This window comes from Opisthocomus hoazin, chromosome 1 (genome assembly GCF_030867145.1).
Source record: "Opisthocomus hoazin isolate bOpiHoa1 chromosome 1, bOpiHoa1.hap1, whole genome shotgun sequence".
NCBI classification, from domain to species: Eukaryota; Metazoa; Chordata; class Aves; order Opisthocomiformes; family Opisthocomidae; genus Opisthocomus; species Opisthocomus hoazin.
Window position 1 is genome coordinate 115,229,412 of NC_134414.1, and position 19,235 is coordinate 115,248,646.

General features: G+C 46.4%; 1 long non-coding RNA gene across 7 annotated transcripts in view; it reads right to left on the reverse strand.

The window, feature by feature from the left end:
- Positions 1 to 17,097, reverse strand: part of LOC142362843 (uncharacterized) — a 19,403-nt gene extending 2,306 nt beyond the window's left edge. Inside the window, exons 1-4 of one of the 7 annotated variants that reach the window (XR_012765320.1) lie at positions 16,739 to 17,097; positions 6,675 to 7,113; positions 2,832 to 3,188; positions 1 to 2,160 (exon numbers count right to left, since the gene is read on the reverse strand). This is a non-coding gene — a long non-coding RNA (uncharacterized LOC142362843). Of the gene's footprint in view, positions 3,189 to 6,674; positions 7,114 to 13,916; positions 14,098 to 16,738 lie in introns of all 7 variants that reach the window. The other 6 variants (XR_012765321.1, XR_012765318.1, XR_012765325.1 and 3 more) reach the window with 6 other exon arrangements.
- Positions 17,098 to 19,235: the final 2,138 nt, after the last annotated feature.

The following is a 19,235-nucleotide window of genomic DNA, read 5'->3' on the forward strand; positions in this document are numbered from 1 at the left end:
ACAGAATTGACTTTAGTTTGTTTGCTTTTATTAGAAATATTTCTCCCACATAATACTTTCTAGATAATGCAACAGTTTATGCCAAAATTGAAAATGCTAATTACGTGTGGCAAATATGTAATAGATTGCACGGGCAGTTAAATTTGATTTGCAATTATTAGATTTAGGTTGACTTACTTAAATACTGATACTTAATTTTGAGGGAAATGTAACAAAGCAATCTGTTCATTTCTTTTTCAGAATAGCAGATTGCTTACTTTATTAATTTTTCCCTGGGATTTTTGGTTTTAAGAATGAGTAAAATGTTGTTTCTGGTTTTTACTGGGTATAAAATTAGTGATGTATAACCAAAACAACATTCAGGAAACTGTGTCTGTAATAATAGCATTGAAGCTGTTAAAGTCGGTTGGGTTGTATATTAAGAAAACTTTGACACAACAGCTGCGGTTCTAAAGCATCTCAAAATCATGCTTCTGGCTAAAGAAAGAAACTGTTTAAATTCATAAAGTCTGCAAGTACATCTATTAGCTTTTTAAAAAGTCCTTTTTTTTTTTTGTTATTGTGTTGCGTGAAGCAGTCCTCTATTCACTTTTGTTTTGCAGTGATTAACTGTGGTACCATCTCTTGGCCTCAAGTTTTTAAACAACTATTTCCTAAGGATGTTACGTTAAGACGGTGTGTTGGGATGAAGGGAAGTAGGAATGCCAGTGGCCATAGCTCTCGAGGTATGTTAAATTCTGCAGTAGGGTGGAAAAAACAAGGATGCTACTAAATTACCGTTGTTGTTTAGTAGTGTAATAACAGCACAAGTCAATGGTGGATCCCATGGTGAAATGAAAGGCAAACTTTATCGGGTTTTTCACCTCCATTTAATGTGTATTCCATACAGTTCTCATTGCCGTAGAATCCTGAAACCTGCAGGAAATGTCTTGCAGTCACTTGTTTATCTACCGTCTGCTTGAATGTTTATTTAAAGGACTGTTTTCCTCAGTTACTGAGAACAAATTAATTTGCCAGTTGAAAGTGTAATTACGTAGTTAATTCTTTTCCATAGGCCCCTTCCGAAGGTAGCCACGTCAGACCCCTCCTGGTCATCGCCTGCGCTGGCATCCTCTTCTGCTCCCTGCAGTCTCCGCTCCTGAGCTGCCGTGAGAAGCCTGAGGAACGCCATCATTCTTTCATTAGCACAAAGAACAACAACACAATCACAGTTAACTTCTCAGCGCTTGTAACGCCTGCAGATTTCCTCTCTGCCCCTCTGACACCCAGCTTGCGCTCTTGGAAACCTGCCGGTACCTTCCCCGCTCGCCCCCTTGCCGTTCGGCCGCTGGCCTTGCCTGGCTCCCGGGCACAGCAGCCGAACCCCCGCGCGCATTTCGGGAATGGTGCTGCCATGTGGGAGGCAAAATTACAGGCTGGGGTGGGATTGTTGGCAGAGCAACTCACTGGTAGCCTAAGGATTCAGGAGTAACGCTTGAACGTGGAAAGGTAGGAAACTGGGGAGAAACGAAGGGTGTGGAGCCCACAGCTGACAGCTGGTCGGTCAGTCGGTCGCGTTGTCTGTGCCGGCGGATTTGGCGCGCGAGCGCGGCGCAGCAGTCCCCGAGGTCTGCAGCCCTGTTCCCACGCCGCTCCCCGTCCCCTCCACCCTCCCGGCTGATGCCTGCCCGCCCAGCAGCGGCTCTTCCAGCGCCTCTCTGGGGTGTCGGCGCGCTGGCGCGTAGCCCCGTAGCTCAGTAAGCCCTGCCGATCCTGTGCGCGTGTGTGTGTGAGAAACCAGCATGCACCGGCGTGTATCTCGCCTGCAGAGCCTCTGTGCACGGCTGCAGGCGCCCAGGCGTAGCGACTCGGGCAGTGAGAGGTGTCTGCGTCCGTCCATGTGGCAAACGCCGCCCCTGGGTAGGTGTAGGGGTACTGTTACGGTCTGGGATAAGCACGCAGCAAATGTCCTTGGTGCCACGGACAGGTGTCAGCGCTACGGGTCGAGAATTTCGGGGGAGCAGAAACCTGACTGCTGTGTGCCAGGCCGTAAATGTGCAGCGAAGGTGATGACTTGCAAAGTTAAGGAAGTTGCGCTTGTGTACAAATGGCGACAAAAACATCCTAACTGTGAAATTTAAAGTTGTCATTAAATGTATGCCAGATGTGGTACCGGTACACCTAGAAGAAAAGGAAAAAGAAAATCCTGATACTTAATTTGCAGTAGCATACCTATGTGCCCCTCTGCTAGCAGAAAGAATGATTAGGCACATTGGTTTTGCAGTTCTCATCTTTTGAAGTTATGCAGGCAAGCTTCAATTCTTTTTGTCTTAAGAAGGAGGACACAAAAGGCAATGCTCCTTCATACATAGCCTTTGTCTAATGGAAGTGCCCAAGGGAAGATCAGGTCAGGGAACATGCTACCTTTTAATTAAGTGCAGCTGATCATAAGGTGAAAAGGGCCTCCCTACATACTAAAGAAAATGTTCAAAATATGTTATTTTGGGGAAGATACTACTTAACACTGATGAAAAATGTGTGTGATTCTTAATAATCACCTAATACCTAACAAGGGAAGGCTTCTGTGCATCTGACCTGTTTACTCACTCTACCCTAGTAACTCAGGAGTCTGCTAATTTTTACCCAAGTTTGACAAAAATATGACAGAAAGCTAAAAAATCTCAGTCTTTAGCAGATGATGTGGCTCAAGGAGATTTTATGAAGCCCTCTACAGTCTTTCCACCTACGAGGAAAGAGAAAAGTCCGCAGGACAGGGTCACATGGAAGGGTCGGCAGAGGGAGAGCAGGGAGTGAGTCTGCCTGGGAATGCCCCACCACAAGCAAAGCCTTGCCTGGTGCTTAGGAGTGAGGAGGAGCCACCAGGCTGCAGCAGATGGGCTTCGCTCCTCCACCGCTGCAACGGAGTTCACTTCTTGAGATGCTCTGGTGCTGGTAACGCAATCCCATGGTGTCCTTGCAAGCCGAGGCCAACACACCAGGTTTCCAGTTGATTTCTTGCTGTGGGTTGAGGCGGCAGCAGAGCAGCTCCTGCTGGGTTACAGAGACAATCCCATGATGTCATCTTTTCAGAACGTGTGGGATCTATAGATCACCAGTCTGTCAGAGGGAGGCATTAATTGAACCAGTGATGTTTCACTTGAAAGCAGCAGCAGTGTCGCTGTTAAACTTGTATGGGGGCTCTTGACCAGCTGTGGGGAATGGCAGAGAAACACCAGCTTACCCGGATGGAAGTTTAGCTGCAAGCTTTTCTTTTTAATATTACTGAGGTCACACACAAGAGCTGAGGTTAACAAGAAGAGTGGTCAATACATCCAATGCAAAACCACAAGGAGTCTTTGGAACACTTCTTTTGTACCATCATAACCTCCAGCAGGTCTAAAATCTGACATTACCCAACAGTGCCTTTTCCAGTTCTTGAAAACGTAGTCTGTGTCTTAGGCTAGCATTTAAACACACTCTCATTGTAGCATTTAGTTTTATAACAGCAGCATAATTAATGTAAGTTCCACTGAAACTTGGAATATTCCTAAGGTACTGTGTTGACTCCAGATCAAGATGCCTGTGTGTAAAATCCCCAGCAGTAATCAAAGGCCTACCAAGGCTGGTCCTGGAGCAACTCATACGTGAACGTCTGTTGCAACAGCTTCAAGATCTTCATCGTCCTCTTCATCCTTATTTCAAAAGTAGATTGCAATACCGAGAGACTAAGCAGAAACAGGTTTTTGGATAGAGGTAGCCTTTGCAGTCTAAGCTGCGTGGTGTGTCTATGTGGCTGTATTCATAAAGCTGATGAGATATATTCATATATATCCAAAATGAGAACTCGGCTAAGAATTTTTTCTGCCTCTTATTTGATAGCATCTAAACATTTCTTGTGCTTTTCTGTGTATTTTGAATACGTGTGAGTCAGTGTGTTGGTTCTGTGGTCACTCAAGCACATAGCAGCCTTCATTGACGTCTGGTAAGGATACACAAGACCTCTGTATACAGCACGTACCTATAAAGTGTATATATAATGGTGTATGGTACAAAGTGTGAATCATTGTATCCCATAAGTGAAGAAACATGGCTGAAGACTGGGTTGTTTTTTTAATAACGCCAGTTTGGTACAGGTTCCTGAGCAGAACAATTCCAGCAATTCCTTTTTAAAATATTTTTTATTCCTGATAATAGCAGAAGAAATAAGCACTCTATGAAGCAAAATGCCAGCTTTAAATCATAAGACTTTCTTCTTCTAAAGGAAGACAAAGCTATCAAAAAATAGTTCTGCATTTTTCAGCTTTTCAATGATTTTTGCCAATCTGCTGAAGCTACAAAATGCTGTGGGAAGTCAGTTTTTAGGGGGTTAGGGGAGGAGAGGGGAGTTTGTGGCTTCCAGTAGATATATTCATTAGAATTCAAAATCCAAGGCAACCAGGCTTCAAAAAGAAAAGATCATAGACTGCAAATTATTCTGTTTAGAGCCGTGCGTTGAAATAAACAGTAAGGGACTTCTTTCCCAAGACGGTTTTAAAAAGTGATCCCGAACAGATGTGTTTATGTGGGCTGCACTTCTGAAAAATAGTTGTGCTCCTGTCTGACTAGAGGTTTGTTTGAAGTCCCATCGCTTGAAGTTCTTTGTGTGGTTAATCTTGAAAGAGTACAGGTGACTTTATTTAAGGATAGATGGTCTTTCAACGTGGAGATAGGTGAAGGAATAATACGGTGTGAATTTGCAATTAGCTTTGGAACATGCAATATTTCTCCACTCTCAGCACTCTGTAGGCTTCAAAGAGTTCGAGAAGCGTCAGCATCCTCCCTAACGCTGATGCAGCTGCCGTTCAGAACGAGCGGAACCGTATCCTTTGCCCAAAAGCTCCATTACCCAAGCCTGAGACAATGTGTAACAATCTTCTGACAACTGACTGCTGCCGGCGCTGCGCAGCAGAAGGCAACGCGCGGGGCTGTGCCCGCTGGCACCCGTGAGCGCAGCAGCTGCGGGTGCCGGCCGGGTCGAGGGGGGCGGTGGCTGAGGGAGCCAGGGTCCCGAGACCTCGCTGTGTGCCCTCACCTCGGGCCGCTGCTCAGGCCGCGACGACCGACAGCCAAGTAATGTCCCCCTTTGCTGCGGCTGCTGCTACGTCTCTCTCTCCTCTCCCCCCCAGCCGCCCAAAAAAGAAAAGGTAGAAATTCCTTCTCCTTTCAAAAACATGCTTCTAAAAAAAATCATCCTTTTGTAGAATCATAGCTATTGGGGAAAAAAAAAAAAGCTTTAAAAAGCGCTGAATCCAGTTGTGGGAAAGATGCACTCACATACACCACCAACCAGCAGGCAGGTGAACCTGAAATCATCCTGTATATCTTTTTTTTTCCCAGCAGCAAATGAGCACTTATTTTTATTGCTGTATGTACTTATGAAGCATTCCCGTACAACAGTTCCATCCAAACTGCTCGCTTCTCAAAAACTGTATTTTCTCTGCATGACCAACTCTTGAGAAGGAAAGGAGATTCACTTTTGAAGGCACTGTAGTGCTATATATTAACAGGCAGAGGAAAGTGAAGGAAAGGCAAGGCTGCCTTTCTCTTTTGCTTAGCTTTTTAAGAAAAGATATTAATAACACCTCTCACTACAGTAACTAACAGGTGATCATAACCTCAGAGGAGGCAGTCCATGTACATGCCCAAGAGGCATAAGGCTGCCCTTCAGCGAGCCCCTGTCAACACTCAGCTACCTCTGTAGCTGTCTCCACTAAGACTTTGCCCTGAGATGAGTGAGACGAGGAGGAGTGGGAGGAAGTCCAGACTTTTCCAGCCCCCACACCTCCCAAACTAAGCTGTAGCTCTGCTTCACTTGAGATGGCTCTGTCTGGACCCCAAGAGTTGGGCTTGTGAGCAGCAGGCGTGGGACTGGCTCCCTCCAGTCTCTCCACCCAGCAGAGAGGGGCTGACAGTGGCGTTGTCATTGTGCTGTCTTGCATGCAGTGCTTGGGCTTGCCAGGGAGAGGGCTGGGGGCAAGGAGGAGCAGCCTGTACGCAGGGCATTATTTTTCTGGTGGGTGAGAGCAGCCTGACGATGCTCAGAGCCTGGGCACTGTGGCTCGGCCACTGAGACACTGTACGAACATGCCCTGTTGCTCATGAACAATTGCACTTGTTTTCTTTCCATGTGACAAATGGCCAAGGTCATTGGCTCGCACTTAATTTTTGAACCTGTTAAAATAACATAGCACTTAAAGAAGAATTTCAGTTTTGGCATCTGAGTCAAAGACATTGATCCAATGAGGAAAGCAGACCAACTATTGCTGCCAGTAATGCGATGGTGTCCTACAGTGCCAGTAAAACAAAACCAGTAGCCAGCTCCTTTCATCCGTTTTCTTATTTCTGCTCAGTCACAAAAAAATCTGTTAATTAACTGCATTGATCAAAATTAAATGCCTAATGTTTAGATTCAACATTTTAGTGTTTGGTGCTGCATCATGGTTAATGTAATCTCTTTGCTAGCTCTGGTATTCTACTCATTTTCTTACATTGCACATCATTTAGAAGATGAGGTTTTCCACACAGGAAAAATCAGATGACAAAAATATTCTTCCAAAGGCAGATCAGATTTAGACTTGGTAATAGTTAGTGTTTATGCGTAAATAAAACACCTATATATGTGCATATCTCAATCACAAGTATATTCATTGTTTTACCTGGCCAAGGTGCTTCAAAACAGTCCCAGCAGTGACAGTGGGACGACCGGTTCAGCGTCATCTTCCGCAGGAGATGAGCAGGCCCTGCTGAGGAGGTCACCGTGAGGATGTGTTACTTCTCGCTGAAGGTCAGCTCACGGCTTTGCCGATTTGTGTTTCATATTCTTCGTGTTGTTATCGGAGAGGCAGATCCTAGACACTACATAGCTAAATGGGAAGCGCAGCTTCTCGCCCTGCTAAACGCACACAGCTTAATCACCATTTATATTATTTATGTTAACCTTCAACGTCGGTACATCGATTCTTCAGCACACAGTGCTGTCTTCTGCAGGGCTTTGTGAACATTTCAGCTTCGTTTGCTCATCACAGACCTTTTCTAAGGTGTGGCTGGGGCAAGACTGCTCTTTTTATAAAACTTGCTTGTAGCTGCATGTTATATCTTGAAAAAAAAATACACATTTTTACATAGCTGGTATAAGCAGAGAAAATAGCACTGCCTAGAATTACAGGTTTCAAGCTCGCCTGATGGTAACGTGCTGCCTCGGTCGCTGGTTCGGCTGCACAAGCCCGTCCCCATCACCAAGGTTTTGCTGGAAGGGCTCCTTCACCTGTCCTGCGAAGCTGCGCTCACAGCTGACCAACCCTCTCCCCCCGAGAAGCCCCCTGCGCTGCGGCTGCTGCCCTCAGCCCCAAATCTGGCGTGGTTTCTCAGTACGCGAGCGCCTAGGCCGGTCGAACGCTGAGTAAGCTTAAACGACCTGGTCTCTGGTGGCCCCTTCAGTGAGTCCCACCTGCCGTGGGAATGAGGGGGAAGAGGAGGAAAGCACAGAAACAAAACCGCGTGTGATTGTCTGAGCAAAGGCTGTCTCATCACGACTAACAGACCATGTTGTGCTGCTGACTTCAGCTCTGTCATGGCAAACTTGTTGCCAAGAGACAGAGATTGTGGAGTCTCCTTCTCTGGAGATATTCAAGACCCACCTGGACGCGGTCCTGTGCAGCCTGCTGTAGGTGACCCTGCTTCGGCAGGGGGGTTGGACTAGATGATACCTAGAGATCCCTTCCAACTCCTACCATTCTGTGATTCTGTGAAACCAGAACACTTAGTTTTGCAAAATTAGCTGCACGTGCTGTGTTTTCTGCAGTGCCTTATCACTGTTTTTAAGACAGGAGAAAAGCAACCATATTCCCTTCTTGCATCCTATTTGGACACAAGATCAGATCTGTCCAGAAACACTTATCCCACTGACATCTTTGCTTACACTTGTGGGAAAGGCAAATTCATGCTGCTCCAACGGAGCCATGGTTCCCAAGACAGGCTTGAGGCTGGCCCAGCAAACAAGGACTAAATTATGACCTGGAAATGAATGGCACACACTGACTGTGGGCCGCTGTGCAGCCCTCGTGCTGGCTGTCAGTCTCACTCACACACAGCCCCCAATAAGGACCAGCTGAGGCACGAAGACACCTCCGGAGATCGCCTGGTCCAACCCCTTCTCAGAGCAGGGTCAGCCAGAGCAGGCTGCTGAGGGCTGCATCCAGCTAGGTTTTGAATATCTCCAAGGATGGAGACTCCACAGCATCGCTGAGCATCTTCTTCCAGAAGTCAAACACCCTCACAGAAGAAAAGTGGGTTTTTTTACACTAAATGAAATTTTCTGTATTTCAGTTTGTGCCCATCACATCCCATCATCCCATTGATTATGGACAGAAATATTCAGAGCACAGCGATGCTTAGGTTGTAATGACACGGGGCAGAGATGCTTAGGCTGTAGTGACACTGTTTAATTTAGGCCTGACTACTTTGCACAAACAACGCATGCCTTACTAACGATTATGCCTTTGAAGAGGAGCTAACAGACTGATAAAAGGGGAACATCCAGCCCAGAAGGTGCCGAAAGCTGGATGATTGCCTAAGAAGCATGAAATTAACAAAACTCTAGGGTAGCTAGGAAAAAGGTAAAGGGGGCAGGGGGAGATCGCGACCACCGACTCAATTCAGAACCAAAAAGACTGCTTCCCCCCCGGGGTGCGAGCATGCACAGTTAAAGAAGGAAGGAGTATACTTCTAAGCGAAGTGTGTAACATGATGAACCAACCAGACACTAACAAGTAATTTATTTGTTTTTGTAAGAGTAGTGGTTGTGACTCTGCTAAGAGGTGTGCTAGCTTTGTGCAATTATCACCTAGCGCCCATATCTGCACAAATATGCAATAAAGACAAGGCCTCCGCTCTGTGTGTGTCTTGGCGTACTGCACACCAGGTATATGATCCCGCTTTTGGGACAACACCATCACTGGGCACCACTGACAAGAGCCCTTTTCTTTACTCCTCCAGCAGGTGCTGTGGGGGACTTGGCAGTGTTGGTTAACGGTTGAACTCGATGAGCCTAAGGGTTGTTTCCAACCTGAATGATTCTATGACTCTGTGATTTATACACGTGGATCACATCTCCTTGAGTCTTTTCTGCTCCAGCCTGGACAGCCCTAGCTCTCTCAGCCTCTCCTCAAAGGACAGATGCTCCAGTCCCTTAATCATATTTGTGGCACTTCACTTGACTCTCTCCAGTACATCTCTGGTACTGCTGAGCCCAGCACTGGACTCTCGGGCTAAAGCTCCTTCACAGTAATAAAGCCACTCACTTTGTGACTACCGACCTTCATCAGTCTACCAGTAGGCTGGGGACGCACTCAGGGTTTTCACTGTCACCTCCTGTTGCAGTTGCACTGTCTTGCATCAATTTTGCCTTGCATTATTCTTTTGCTGATCGGAGCCAAAGCTGGTCAGAGCAAGACCATGCAACTGTCTTCGATAATGATCTAGCTGTGTTACTGGATTTTTAGGGATGACCACAGGCAAATCCATTACCAGTAACCTATCTATCTGTGCTTGTTTCTTCAACTGCAAAATGTGGCAAATACTGCATTCAATTGCAAAGTTTAATGTGTTTGTGTCGGAGACCTCTACAGCTGTATGCTATGCACTAGTGTCATTATTCACTGCTTCTCAGCTGTTTGAAAGGATTAATCCTTCCAGAAAGCCTCTGAAATGGACTGCAGCATTCTTCAGGCTTATTTACAAACTGGTGTTTTGTGCACTGTGGTCCTTGCTCTGGCAAATTCAAAATTGCCTGAGACCCAGTGGCAACTCCTTTCATTGTCCATAGCTGAAAGCAGTCTTGCTGGACAAAATATCAGCAAGCAAGGGTGGTGCCTGGTCACCCGTAACAGGATGGCTTTTTTCATTGCCTCAGAAGGGTAAATCTGTTTGTGTTGCTCTGCAGTTTGAATCTGATGGTAACCTTCTTCTCCTCCCACCACAACCGCGGTGTGAAATTAGCTGTAAAAGTTCCCTTTGATATGAGTCAGCTATTGGATATCACAAGACTGTATGCCACTTTTTTGTTCTGAACTGCTGCTCTTTGGAGCCACTATTTACTTCATGGTATGTCTTGAGCTGATGATACACTCTGCAATTGGAAGCCCTGGGCCAAAATATGGATAGAAAAGGAAGTAAAGTAATTTTTCAGTCCTCTACTTCAAAGACCCAGTGTAAACTCTCAACCTGGCACTGGCATTTCTGATGGCAGGGCAGAGCAGCTCGTCTAGCGTGTCACTTTCCCTTTATAAACTCTGCAAAGGTACAGCTGGAAAGGATGGAGGAGTCATTTGCAGGGAGAAGTGTTGAAATCTATCAAGACAGATCAGGCACGCTGGGGGATGACAGCGTAATTGAAAAGACGTCCTGACCGCTGTAGTCCCTGTTGTTTTCAGGGATTTTCTTCGCCGCTACTAAATGGAGGATGCTTTCTCACCCAGGTCCAGAAGCCCTCAGCCAGCAAGGGTGTGACTCCACCAATACCTCGGTCTCTTGGCAAACCGACAGCCTCCAGGCCTGGCAGCCTTTGAAGCAGGCTGCCTCACGCTGGCACGGTGCTTTCCCGGCCAGCTGGGCCAAGCGAAGGCGTCCCCGCTGCCCCGCCGCCAGCACCAGAGCACCCTGACTCCCCACCGCTGCTGCCGAGCCAGCCCCGGACTTCGCCAGCCCCTTCTGGGAGCCGCTCATCAAAGGGGCGGAAAACCAGCCGCAGCCTTCGCTGCGGTCCCGCTGGCTCACAGAGGAGTGCCCGAGCCGGGGCAGGGTGGAGGAAGGTCAGGCAGGTGACGGGGATGAGCTGGTGCAGCTGGCCAGCCGACGCTCTGTGCATGCCCGGGGCACGAGACGGGCTTGAGGAAGCCCATGCTGCCACCTCACACCCTGCTCGTTCTGCTAACCAACTGCTTACTGTGCTAACTGGCTGCTCGCTGTGCTGACTGCTCACTGTGCCCGCTGCTCCCTGTGCCAACTTCCTGACACGAAGGAAGGCAGAGAGGTATAACGGTATCACTCTGTTCGTGGCGAGGCACGTTGTAACCAGGGGGTCGGTGCCCACTCGCAGGCTTGCCGCCTTCCCAGGTTTCTCCACATCTCCTTCCTCGTGCAGCCTCCTCTGCTTTTGCAGGTGGGGGGGCACAGCTCCCCGTGGCCCTGTGTTTTGCTGGTGTATTTTCCAAACAAATCACCTCCCCGAGCTGATTCACAGTGCCGTCTGACGGACGGCTGGGTCGACACCGCTTCAAAGGGCAGCATCGCATGGCTGGCCCTGGGAGCGTCCATGCCCGGGGCAATACCCTGCTCCAGGATCACACCTTGCCCTTTGCAGAGCAATTGCAAAAGCGCTGAGCTGAATCCACAGACATAGCTAGACAGTCAGTCTGCTGAGGTTTCGAAATGCTTTTTTTCACACGTTTACATCCCCGGTTGAAGAACGAGGTGTCCTCAGGAGACATCAGCACTTGCACACTTTGAGCTGTGTGCCTGAGTCACAGAATCACGGAGTGGTAGGGGTTGGAAGGGACCTCTATGGGTCATCTAGTCCAACCTCCCTGCTGAAGCAGGGTCTCTTACAACAGGCTGCACAGGGCCTTGTCCTGGTGGGTCTTGAATATCTCCAGAGAAGGAGACTCCACAACCTCCCTGGGCAGCCTGTTCCAGGACTCCGTCACCCTCAGAGTGAAGAAGCTCTTCCTCATGTTCAGATGGAACTTCCTATGCTTCAGTTTGTGCCCATTGCCCCTCGTCCTGTCGCTGGGCACTACTGAAAAGAGTCTGGCCCCATACTCCTGACACCCACTGAAAGTCTCCTGAGCACAGCCATGTGCTGACAGGTCCAACGGCATCCTGGAGATTTTCCTTCCTGGAAAGGAAGGAAGATCTCCAGGATTTTCTCCAGGAAGGAAAATCTTCTCCTGAGAAGCCCTGGGGCACGCGCCGTCTCAGATGCAAACTCAGTGGCTTGAAAGAAGGAAACACTTGTGCTTTGCACGTATGCTGAGCCCTTCATTAAATTATCAGAGAGGCTGCAGAAGACTGCAGAGACAAACTGATGACAGGAATAAAGATTTCTTTAAGTGTCAATACTTCTGAATGGTGAAAGTAGCCAAGAAGAGAAGATCACCTGTTACCAAAGATGTTCAATATCTTGCAGTGTCAAATCCTGTATTATTCAAGATAACGATTCACCTTTTCTCTAAAGCACAGCCCTGAACTGTAACAACTGTAAAACCTCACTTGGAGCTGATGAGGTTTTGATATGATCAGCCCTGATTACAGATCTGGTCAATCAAGTGGTGCAGCAATGTGTCTGTCCTCACTGGTGCCAAGGGCTGGAATACTACAGGATTCACAGCAAGAAGCTAACGCAATGCTCGGGAACAGAGAGCTCACTCTGAGGTGGAAATGAGAGTGGAATGAATTTAAGAGGCCCACTTCTGTTAAAACAAATTGTTGAAAACTACATTGCAATACATCTACTTCCACAATGTTTTTTTTCAAGTAAGCAAAACAAATTAGAGCCTGCTTCTGTAGTAGAAGTTCTGTAGACTTCAGCACAGTCACCCATTCCTAGCAGGAACCTCTGAAGTTTGAAGATTTGTTTACGTGAATCCCAAGCCACAATTAATAGCTTAGGTTTTTTAGGACTTCATGAAAATTATTGGCTGTCAGTGTTGTTATTTTTTAGTCACACACACACACACAAAATGAGAACCCAGAATACAGCATTCAAGACAAGCTGTAACTAAGTTGGCTTGCTACAACCTGCCAGAATAATCCACATGACCTGTAGCATGCTCCTTAGGACATGGAACTGTTGGAGCGGGTCCAAAGGAGGGCTACAAAAATGATCCGAGGGCTGGAGCACCTCTCCTATGAGGACAGGCTGAGAGAGTTGGGCTTGTTCAGCCTGGAGAAGAGAAGGCTGCGGGGAGACCTGATTGCAGCCTTTCAGTACTTAAAGGGAGCCTATAGGAAAGATGGGGACAATCTTTTTAGTAGAGACAGCAGTGACAGGACGAGGGGTAATGGTTTTAAACTAAAACAGGGTAGGTTTAGGCTAGATATAAGGAAGAAATTCTTTACAATGAGGGTTGTGAAACACTGGAACGGGTTGCCCAGAGAGGTAGTGGAGGCCCCATCCCTGGAAACATTCAAGACCGGGTTGGACAGGGCTAGTTAGTGGTGTCCCTGCTCGCTGCGGGGGGGGTTGGACTAGATGACCTCTAGGGGTCCCTTCCAACCCAAAACTTTCTATGATTCTATGATTCTATGATTCTATGATTCCTTTTCTTCAAGGGCTTCTTGGATATCCACATGTACGTGCAGTTAGATCGTGTGGACTTTAGTCATGTGTTTGGCTCAGAGGATATGTGTTGCTTTGGTGGCTGTTTAATAAGCTGTTTGACCTGTTCTTACCAAAGAAAAAGAAAAAAGAAAGGTGTTGAGTACAATGAGTCTTTGCAATGAGAAGTATTTAAAAGACAGTAAGAAATTCCTAGGTCAGGCATTCCTAGGACAAAATGGTTTCTGGAAGAGCACAGAGGCAGTTCCAGTTATTCTATCTGCAGTGAGAAGTGTTTCCTTACAGGCTTGAACATGCCTATTCCTCAGCATGGAATGAAGTTTTAATGTGGGAAGGACTGGTGAGGGCCAGTTAAGCGAAAGAACTGAACGATAACAATCATCTTCCTATGAGAACGAAGGACAGCATTGCTTCATTGAAGGTCTCCATCCATTTCCACACAGATCTCGGGAGGATCACGTGAAGATGGTATCATTCACCTCGAAAACTGCAAATACTCTTTTGCAATAAAAATGAAGAAGGGATATTGGAGGTGGGGAGGGCAGAGAGGGGTTTGCTTCACCTGTATCCACAAGGTTGGTGGAGCTGCTGGACTACAGCAAAGGTCCGTTTTGCCCAGTATCCTCCTGGCAACATCATACACCCAGGAAGGGAGCCGGGAAGCCTGCAAACGTGTCACGACACTTCCCGGAAATAGCTTCAGGGCTTCAACCCACCTGCCATTCTTCCTGAGCCAGAGGTGTCTTTGCCAAAAACAAAGTGAGACATCAGGTAAAATATACTCCAAGCTCTACCAAGCAGATAAATGAAAAGTGAAACAAAAATTCCTGTGAAGTTGTGTCCATTTCATGGAAGCTGGTTTTCTGCTTAAGAAATCCAGAGGGATCAAAAAGAGTATTTCAAACCTGAAGGAAGATGTGATCGCACACGTGTAAGAAATATTTTGCTGTTGCGTCACATGTCAGTGGTGGAAACCAAAAGCTGTATTCCCAGAGCAAGGTTACGCCTGCGATTTCGTGGCAAAGGAGAAACGTGCAGTGCAGGTCCCCACTCAGCCGGCTCAACTCCGAGCGCCCTCCCACCCTCCACAAGATGTCCCTCAATCTCTTGGCCATACCAGGAGACCAAGCTAAAACCAAAGGAACTGTTATCAGATCAGGACCTTTGTAGATACGAGTCACTCGGTTCGCACCAGCTTCCCCCGAGTTGCCATTAGTTATAGCATTTGCCAAGCTGTCCTGACAGTGGCCACAGGACCCAGCATGCAATAAAAATGATTTGTATACACGTGTACGCTCACACACACACACACACATGCAGCATTTACGTTTCCTATCGGTGCCGTGAATTTCCATTCTTTTCGCTCCTCCTGATACCTAAAGAGGAATAATTTACTACCTGTAAAAACTGCCATTACAAGACCAGAAATGCAGTACTGCTTTGTGCAGTCTGCCTACCAACGTTAGCAAGACGAAGGCTCCCTCTGGTGGTAGACTTCCGTAATTGCATGTTCCTTTTCCTCCCCTTTCAAACACGTTGAGCAGCCAAGTGCTGTCCCCCCGTGCTCCAGTTAACCCCAAGGTCTGCACCAGTGACAGCACCATAGGAAACAAAAGGCAGAGCGTTGTCCTGTGGAACAGAGCTGCACACACCTGGGATATGATGGTGTATGGGTGGTGAACTGGAAACGAGACGTAAAGCTATCCGAAAACTCCTGCATATTGACATTTATGACTGCTTCATACATATCATTAAACCCAAAGACATTCAGGAGCTCAGGAAACAGAAACGACCCTGAGTTTTGCTGATTTACTTATTCTTGCAGGTGCAGCTTCTAACCACAGCAAAATAAAAGCTGGTCACATTTTCAGCCACAGGAGCCAGCTTGGACCAGAAAACACGCTTACTTTCAAATCCAATTTCTACACATATCACTGACTGCTGAGCAGCTATCACTCTAAATTCATTTGTCACTTCCAGTGTGGAAACGTAACAAGAAGTAAATTAACGCCCTAGGAAAGAAGGGGGACAGACAGCCACAGGTTCTATAATTTGCTGTGATTTCTCCAAGTTCAGTTTGCATCAGCATAAGATTTGTGTTTAGTAAGGATAGTGTTAGTGAATCTAGTAATAAAATATAAGACAATTTATCTTCTTATCCTTTCACATTGCATCTTTATGCATCTTCCTTTGGGGAATATGTTCTACACAAAAAAACCCCTCGTCTACAAGACCAAAAATACATGATACCAAGAAATCCTTTTGTCTCCAAGTGAAAAGCTAAGCCACTGACTGTGTTGTCTCTTTGCACGTACGTAATGTTTACTTGTCTGTCAACTACAGCACAGTTGTCTCTGAACACTGCAAAAAATCAGCTGTCACACAAACACGCATGTTATGGCCGTGTCCTTATTAGGTATTTACGTGTATTCACTACAGGTTTGTCATTCATCCTGTCATCGTGTGAATGCCTTCTCAATTCGCCGACCTGTTTGCACCTTTTGGTGCGCGTATCTCAGGAAGCTGGGAGAGGCTGGGGTCCAGTACAATTGGGCAACGCTCAGAAATCCATCTAACTGCTCGTAGGTTGCCATATAGATCAGTGGCTTTTGTACAGATATATACATGTGTGTGTGTGTTTGCATATATATACACATACATGTACATACATATATATAGATCTGATTTTTGCTTTTTGTATGGTGAACTAACACATGCTTGGGAATATCACATGCAGAACTTCAGACACGTGATGTCAGTAAAACTGTTCACATGCACAAACCAAACATCTCCTTAGGTACGTGGCTGTACTTGTGCCCAGGCAGCTTGGAATCATTTGCAGGGACAGGAAGATTTTATAAGCAAATCTATTTACTATTATTATGATGATAAATGATTGCAGGTGCCAAGATTCAGGTGCCTTTAGCACCTTGTCATGTCTTGGAGGAATTTTAAGAGAAGAAAACATATTTTATAAGAAACTGGTGTCACCTCTTTCTGTGTCACGTACACATCCACAGGTTCCCAACCTGTCACTAGAGGGAAACTTGTTAAGTCTTACTTGTTATTCTTCTAAGGTTTCTCATTTACGTTTACTAACATTGTATTCTAAGTACACGTGGGTTTACAACACTCCTAAAGCAACCGAGAAGACTGGGTCCTGTATCATAGTCCTTCTACCAATTCCTGCAAGCCCACATTTCCATGTCTTTGAATAAGTATTTCTCATATTAAAAAGACAGATTCTGACGCTGGCTTTACGGCAGAAGATCAATGGTACGTTTCAGCAGCAGTACACTGTAAATGAGTGAGAACATACCGAGGTGCATTACAAATACATGTAAAAGACAACATGTATTTATACTGCTTATTGCAGAAACATACCTGAACATCTTTGTCACAGCCCCAGTGGATAAAGAGGCTTTCACCGGAGGTTTTGAACAGGCAGGGTAGAATACACATATGGCGTGGCCAGCAAGAGTCTTCTGTTAAAGGAGGATTTCTCCAGCTGATGTAATGCCTTTTGCCAAACGTGACCTCATTCCATCCCAGCAGTTTAGAGGTGTGAGTCTCCCCGTCGCTTTTCATATTACTTTGTTCATGGCTGAAACTGGTGTCTCAGCTAGGACAGCAGGCACCGGGGAAACAGCCCTTCCGCCCGTTTCAAAAGAAGCTTCGACAGCGATCGTGATCTTCTCTTCTCGCTTACTCCTAGCGAGCTGCAGAGTCCAAAGGACAGATCAAGCTGATGACATGGGGGAGGAAGCCCCTGGCAGAACGATGAGTTTGGCACTGAATCAGAAACAACAGGCTGACCTTTAACAGGAGCAGGGAGCACGCTTCCCAGCGCTTGCTCAGGCTTGCTCTGAGCACAGGAACAATTCGCTCTTCGGCCGTGAATCCTGAAGTTTTAGCTTGCTTGCACCTCTCCCCGATGTGCTGGGGACAGGGGGTGGTGGTACAGCCAGCACTATGGTCTTGAGCTGTTACTGTCTAAACAGAGGAGACGATAGTGCTGCTGAATCTGGACTTGCCTTGATGTGAAGCTGCCTGGATCCAGAGCTTCAGCACGTGTTCATTTCCATCGTCACAATAACGGCTGGCTGCTTCTGCTCTTCTTTCCCATGGGATTTTATACTGCCCAGAAAATTTGATCTTTCCTTCAAAGACTGCCTTCTTTGCACACTGAAACAGACACCATTTCGTACACAGATTATGTGCAATTTCCCTCCTTTTAGTGCACGATACCCAAGCGAGTTCCTGTCCTTCGCTCCTCTTCCCACCCCTCAGCAGCACCCCGAGCCCAGCTCTGGACAGACGCGCTCCTTGGGCCAGCACGCCAGCTTCGTGAAGTGGGGAAGGCAGCAAGCAATGGGTTTATCTCTGTTAGTAAATGGCCAGAACCTAGGTCAAAAGGGAGGTGGCACACAGATTTACTGTGTGAAATAATGACCTCACAGCTACAGGCGTGATGGGCTCAAGCATTAAACCACAGAAACAGGACATTACCCTTTCAATATGGACAGACAGTGTTTCTAAGCACCTTGTTACTTAGATTGTGACAGCCCTACTAAGCTGAAAGACAGATTAATTTAGCAGCATATGTTATCAGTAAAATGGTAATAAACCTCTTCTTCAAGCATCACTAAAATGAATGACTTAAACCAGAGAACCAGTGGGACTGAACCCTGGCCAGATAGCGTTGTCTGCTCCTTGTCTCACAAATTAAGCTGTAAACTGCAACGTACAATCGAGACAGAACTTTCAAATCAGTGTTTAAACCTACACGCAACTGCTGTCAACCAAAATGCAGCTTAGGCTGCTGCCTGTCACGCCTCCAATCCCAAAAGTCTGGCCGTTAATTATAAGTTGCTTAGTAGTATATCACATCATCTGTCTTATAGACACAAACACTGTCAAAATACTGTTAATTAATGTATGAAAATCCATTTGATAAAATAATGTTCTTAAAAAAAAAAATCAAACACACACCACAAAACAAGCAACAAATTGGCTCACTGTGGAGCTGTCTGCTGCATTGTACAAAGCGTCTGCTTCACCGGACAGCTAATCCAAAGTAATCCTCTTTTGAGATCACCAAATCGCCATCTGATTCACACTCTGATTTGCACCGGGAATGCCTGCTGCTGCAAATTATTCCAAAGTGGCAGACTATTTTTCACTGCCTACACTTTTTGATCTCCGTAAACTGAGAGACAGCGCAGTGTTTCCAACAGCTGGTGAAATAAAACTGAAAAACATAAGAGACATTTTAAAAAAGTCTCTTATTGGAAATAAAGCTATAATCAACAGCTTATTTTGGCAGTCATATCTGAAATATATTTGAAGGGAAAGTTTGTAGGTTAAAAGCTTTGCTTTCAGCTTTTCCATAATCCTGTCCTCCACTTCCTATTTCCTCTTTTCACCTGATGCCTCACAATTCTGTCAATCAATCATTTCAACTAATGCCTAGGTCTGCTTCCTCTTCCTTTACTCCTACAGCTGCTGTTGCTGGAATCATGCTGACCTGATGAATGCGCTGGACTTTGACACAGGAACTGTGGTTTGTTTTCCTACCTTTCCGTCACAGGGCACCTTTTCGATCGGTGGTGTCATCTCCCTTGACCCATCTCTGGCTTGGCTCCCCCTCTGCAAAGCAAAGCCAGCCATCTGCCCACTCCTTCATCTCTCAGTGTTTGGTTGTCTTTACTATTCAGACTATGAGGTCTACAGACCCACGGACAGGTTTCTTACTGTTTGCCTGTAGCGTCTAACACAGCAAGGCCAGTCTGGGTCAGAACACGTACACTGAACCCTACCACAGGAACAGCAATTGCACATTATTTGCTAGTGATAAGAGTAAGCGTGTTTCACATTTTAA